We start from the raw sequence: 6366 nt of genomic DNA on the forward strand, positions 1-6366 counted from the left end.
TTGATCAGAAAATGAAAAGCAAAAAAAGGTACTGTAGTTAAGGTGATAAGACAGCTACTTGATTTTAATCGCAAATAATTTCTCTGTGTTTAGTAGCTCTTCCAGGGCTGAAATGAATATGGTTGTTCTTTAGATTAAGAATGTCACCATTTAAGACAGAATTTTCTACCAAGTGTCTAGAATTCTGCAATCACAACCTTTTAGAGACTAATGTAGCAGATGTTCTCCAACAGTCAAGCTTCTTATAAACTGCAACATCCTTTCTAGAATGAAGCTGAAAAAAGATTTAAGAGCAGTTGAAAAGTAACATTTTACTTGAATGTAGGTCAAGAATCTATAAAGGATTATTTATTTGTTTGTTTATTTTCTGAGTATGTTATCCTACTGTCTTTTTTTTTTTGAATGTAGAATTTTGATTTTTTTTTGTAGAATTTCTAGTGTCTAATTTATTTCTACGATATAGTATTTTCACACCAGTGTGGCAACAACAGTTTTAACATCATGAAGACTTTTAAGAGTTACTTAATAGTGATTCTCAAAGCCTGCAATATACAGTTTATTTTATTGCTCTTTTGCATGGTTATCCTGCAGTACTCAGAGCCTGGATATAAACATGAGTGAGGAGGGGAGGGGAGGGAAAAAAAAAGAAAAGAAAACAGAAGAAAGAAAAGGAAAACAGAGAGAAAAGGAAAATAAGAAAGAAAAAGAAAAAAGAATTAAAAAAAAAAAAAAGAAAGAAAAAAAAAAAGAAAACCACCATCAACAAAACCCTCCTTCTGCAATCTGTGAGTCACTGATGTTATTTTGCTATAGCTTCACTACCCAGAATTACCCTGTGGTATTTTGCTGATCTTTTTCTTCTTTAGGCTATAGAGAAACCAAATGGGAAATTGAGGGTGAGCCTGTTTCTGACAAAAGCTTTCTCTAAACTTCAATTTGTATACTTGACAGGGAATGAAGGCTGCACAATACACCAATTTCACTGCTTTGAAGGAAGTGAAACAATATTAGGAGCAAGGTTTAGTGCTTCAACTCCTAAGGGAAGAAGAGAGGACACACAGGTCAGTTTTGGAATCCTCTGGCAGTCTGCCTAGGGACTGCCCAACACTCAGCTTGAAAGATTATAGAACATTGCCCACTCTCCTCTTCTGTCCTCTGGCTGTTTCCCCAGAAAATCCTTGTTCTGGGAACTGCAAGAGAAGGCAATTTTATTTTATTTAATGGATAATTTCTCTATTGTGTCAGCTCTCCACAGGGGAGATACTTGTGGGCTCAGAAGACATTTAAGATGCTCATAAATATTTGAAGGAAGCAAACTTAAACTCAGAATATTGCTGTTATCACTATATAGCTGTGGCTGGAGAGATGGTCAGAACCAGGTTCAGATGTATGAACAGGGAGACTTATGAAGTCACAGGCAGCTCAGTTTGCATATCTGAAACAAAAGTGGCTGGTGGGGCATGTTGTGAAAATGCCTTTATTACAAGGAACTTAAGCTAAGACTAGGAGGCCACCACTTAGCACTTTACTGGTAAACAGCTTTGTTATGAACATTCATAATGATGCTGTGAGGGAACAAGGGTGCATGGGCTCTCTCAGGGACACACTCTCTCTAACGCAGATTGTGAAGGTTATCACATCAGGTTCTCCACAAAACTGCTCTGATGGGCAGTGCTATCCCTGGACAGCTGGCAGGACATGTGAGTACAGCTGAAGCATGCTTTCAGACTCTGCTTCTCAGGTCTCCCCCCACAGGTATCTGTGACAGTAGAGGCTAATGCCATTGCTGAGGATCACAGATGTTGACATATACCAACAGTGGAAGAAGAGAGCAGGGAAAGGATGCTTACTTGCCACGTGACAAACTGGCTGGATCCCTGTGACTTGTGGATACTATGCATATGTTCACTGCAGCTGAGGTTCACAGGCCTGAAAAAAAAAGCTGAGGCACACTTCTTTAGCTGCAATAATCATGAGGACCAGAAGCACCTTTATTATGTCAGCACAGTTGGATATTTTGCCTTTGTTAATTCCAGTGATGATAGATAACTGGGGTGTTACAGACAGTGGTAAGTTGTCAAGTGTTTTTCAAAATTACATTTACAAAAGCAGAAAGTGCTTAACAACATTGAATGACTTGGGTTGGAAGCGACCTTAAAGAATGTTGAATTCCAACCCCCCTTCCATGGGCAGAGATGCCACCCACTAGATCAGGTTCCTCAGGACGTCATCCAGCCTGGCCTTGAACACCTTCAGGGATGGGGCATCCACAGCTTCTCAGGTTAACCTGTTCCGCTGCCTCACCACACTCCGAGTGAAGAATTTCCTACTAATGTCTAATGTAAATCTCCTTTCTTTTAGTTTAAAGCCATTTCCCCTTGTCCTGTCATTGTCTGCCTAAGCAAAAAGTGAATATCTTTTTTTTATAAGCCCCCTTTAAGTATTGAAAAGCTGCAGTGAGGTCACCCCAGAGCCTTCTTTTCTTTAGGCTGAACAACCCCAACTCTGTCAGCGTTTCTTCATAGGAGAAGTGCTCCAGCCCTCTGATCAACTTCATAGCCTTCCTCTGGACCCACTCTAAAAGATCATGGGTAGATAAACTACTTATTTTTTCCCATGTAGATCTGGCGTACTAAATTCCCAAATTTAGCATGATTTCTGAAACAAGGTGGGTTCAGAAAAAAAAAAAAATTGCAGTTCTGTATCTCATACCAACTTCTGGAACAAAGTCATGTTAACAGATTTCTGAAACTTTTACCACGGTTGACATGGAAGCCAATGGGCAAACCTAGGGTAATATCAAAGTACAAGGGAGCTGATGTGGATTTCAGGAGTGTCCAACCCCCTTCCCTCTGGGAAGTGGCAGGCATGTGGCTGATGTTAGTGATGGAACTGATTCCGGTTCTGAAGTTACACCTCTGAGAGGTAACACCGGCCTTGCACAGTGGGGAACGCTAACACAATACTCCCATGTAATGGCCTGCAGAAGGCCAACATTAAGGCTGTATAGTGTTAATATGGTTGGGGATCTTTTTGCAATGGGTATCTCTTCCAGAAAACCATGATTAGGACAGCCTTTGAAGAAATTCAGATATGGTAGAGTAGCTTCTCTCTGTTTAATAGTAAATCCACTAGAGTACGTTTTAAATGATTGCTAGCTCAGGAATGCATGGTACACCTAGGCAGGCAGGGCTTGTTGTTAGCTTGCAAGTAAGCATGTTTGACATATTAAAGCATTGGAAAATACATTTTAACGAAGACTTACTGTGATTTTTACTTGTAAAGAGGTCTCCATACTCAAAACCTAATTAAAAGCAGGCTTGATATATCCATCATTACGGACTCAAAATCTCCCTGTAGCTTTTGTAAACAAATAGCTCTCATTTCAAACAAGTAATGCCATTACAGTTTCTTAAAAGGTAGGGGGACTCAATGTAAACATCAACACTTCTGAAAATTTGTGTACTCATCAAATACCTTCCAAGCCATTACAAATCTTGTACTTCTCTAAAGCATTAGTTTAACATTTCTACAACTAATGAATCCAAAGAGCATAATGGAGAAGTAATGTTGGATGAGACAGAGACAGACAAGTGCTGTAAGTCCTTTGCTTTATTTGTATAGGACTGATTAGTCCTATGTAGATTTGGGAATTCAGTTTTAAAGGATGTTGGATGTTTTCAGATCTTGCCATTAATTGATTTCATATAAGGTTTCTTGTTTTATTTTCCTTCTCATTGTGATGACATGAAGTCCAGGAAACTTATCAGCAAGGAGAGGCTTTATATTTTAAAAGACTGGAAAATTCTCACATTTATAGATCTAAAATTACAGAACTAATAAAGAATTGGGAAATAAATTCCACATGTTCCAGTATCCCTAATTTTTGACCTGATTCTCATGCTGGTAAAATATGGGAAATTAAGCTTGGCTCCGACATCTTCTCTCTGTTTCCAGAACATGAACTTTTGGTACAATTTACTTCCACTGATTAGAAACATTTGTTGGAATTATTCACCAAGAGCTACAGTTTAATTCAGTATCACTACAACATATATACATTCAATAAATTAAACAAATGAATAACTATATAAAACTTTCCAGCTCTGTGTAAGAGTCTTGTGTGTCACTGTGCTATACAGTGTCACATCAACCTAACAAATCCTTTTCCCTTCACAATATATAACAATATAACCCAGAGTTCATAAAGTGCAATTTAGAGATAATGGAAAAAATACAGCACAGAAAAAGTTTCTGGCTGATAATATTGATTCCAGGTGTTCTGGGAGAAAATTAATTCAGTCATATGTTCTAGCTATAACATTGCTTACCCCTTTTGTAGATGCCTGTTGAAACAGCTCTTAATATTCTGCAGACCCCAAACCACAGATCAAATCTAATTACAAAAATTAAGCTAATTGTTTAAGAGCTTGCAGCAGAGTGTAGATTAGAGACATCGGCAGCTGCAAACACCACCTGACTCTTTTCTAGCCCATGTGGAGTTTATAAGAGGAACGAGCCTCAGCAGAGAATTAATAAATTCAATAGTTATGTTTAGGAAATGTGTCTTAAACTTTTCCCAGGCTATTATACTTATACTCTTGGACTCTAGTTAGGTCATAACTGTGATCTCCTGTTTTTTTAAACTTGTACATACCACATGTCAACAGATGCAAAACATTTCTATTTATTTCAATTGATACATTAACCAGAACACTGGTTAGTAGGGCAGCTGAATTATTCGTCACAAATACTGACCTGTTAATCTGCAGATCTTTAGCAACTCAATTCACATCTGTGTAAGTGTTAATAAATAAATAAATAAATAAATAATAATAATAAAAAAAATCCAAGTAGTTCATTTGTGGCCAGATCTGAATTTATGGCATATGTGTGAACTTCTCTTTTTGTCTACATCCCTGACCTTTTGCTGTGGTTATTCATCATGCTCAATTTGTCATATCCTGCTATGCAATGCTACCTTTGACTCCCAACCAAGAGGCATTGTTTACCTCTGAGAATATCCATACAGAATATGCACAATGAATACCACTCACTGGGAATGAGTTTTTGAATGAAACTGCATTTCTGTTGAATAACAGCAGGATTGAAAGGCTACCACACACTCCATTAATAATATTTCCATATTATTTCCTAATATTTCAGAAAATAAATGACTCATTTTTAGAAGACCAAAGGTCTAATCACCTCTGACTAAAAAAAAAAAAAAATAAAAAAAAATGTAATGGACAAAAACTGCAGTAAAAGCTATCTTGGGCTCTGGAGTCAAGACCAGCAATATCAACTTTCTTGAGCCAAACACTGAATATATACTGGACAGGAAAAAGCAACGATTCCCTTGTGTCATCCATAGTGCTGACAAAGCAAAGTGCACCTCCCTCAAAGTTCATTCAGAATTACAGCCATGAGTGAAAATACAAATGTGCTAGCCATAAAGATTACTCGGGTTTTCCAGAACTGGTCTGCTTTGGTGCTTAAAGAAGAATTATTTTCATATACTGCTTGTAGTTTTTCTTAAAAACGAAGGATGAGTTTGCTTAAAATTTATAACCACAAAAGCATGATGGTTTTTGATGAATCATATTTTAGATGTGAAGAAAGTGTATCTAGGTTTTAGGTTTTTTAGCAGTCAGTCATTTACTACCACTAGTCTTAAGAAGAATAATTATAATATCTGATAATGTACCCTTAGTCTTAAAAAGAATAATTGACAATAGCATACCAGATGGTGAATCTGAGTTTCCAGGGTCTTCTGCACAGGTAGGAAGTAAACACAGTTCTGCTGCCATGCTACCAGAAGGATCTAACAAGCAGTCTGACAGCAGAGCTATTTAGAAGTTCTTGTTTACTTAATTTCTATATTATTCAAGTACATATTGACTTGTGAGACATAATTCTAATTAAAATTTCTATTTTAATTTTGTTATGAGACTATTTTAGAGCTACTTCAGAGCTGATTAAGTTGCTTGAAGTTATCATGCAAATTCCACTGCAGAGGAAACAAAATAAGCTAATTTTTACCACTGAAAATCTAGTAGTGTTGCTGTCCTATATCTTTCCAGTTTATATTAGAAATCATCTGACTAGATATTTCTGTCTCTTCATCCAGCCTACCTGAGAACAACCAGTATGCAGTTTGTACCCATTATCATGGGAGTGAAACTGTAAGCATCTTGTGAAAATTTCCTCATCCTGTATAATATTCATTTTTAATTTTATGACATTTCTCAGAAATGGACCCCAGTTCCATAACTACATATAATTTCTCTCTCTTATTTGAGTCCCTACACCCCCCCCTTTTTTTTTCTTTTTTTTTTTTTTCTTTTTTTCTGTTACAGTGTAACT

The sequence above is a fragment of the Anas platyrhynchos genome, chromosome 1, assembly GCF_047663525.1.
Source record: "Anas platyrhynchos isolate ZD024472 breed Pekin duck chromosome 1, IASCAAS_PekinDuck_T2T, whole genome shotgun sequence".
NCBI classification, from domain to species: Eukaryota; Metazoa; Chordata; class Aves; order Anseriformes; family Anatidae; genus Anas; species Anas platyrhynchos.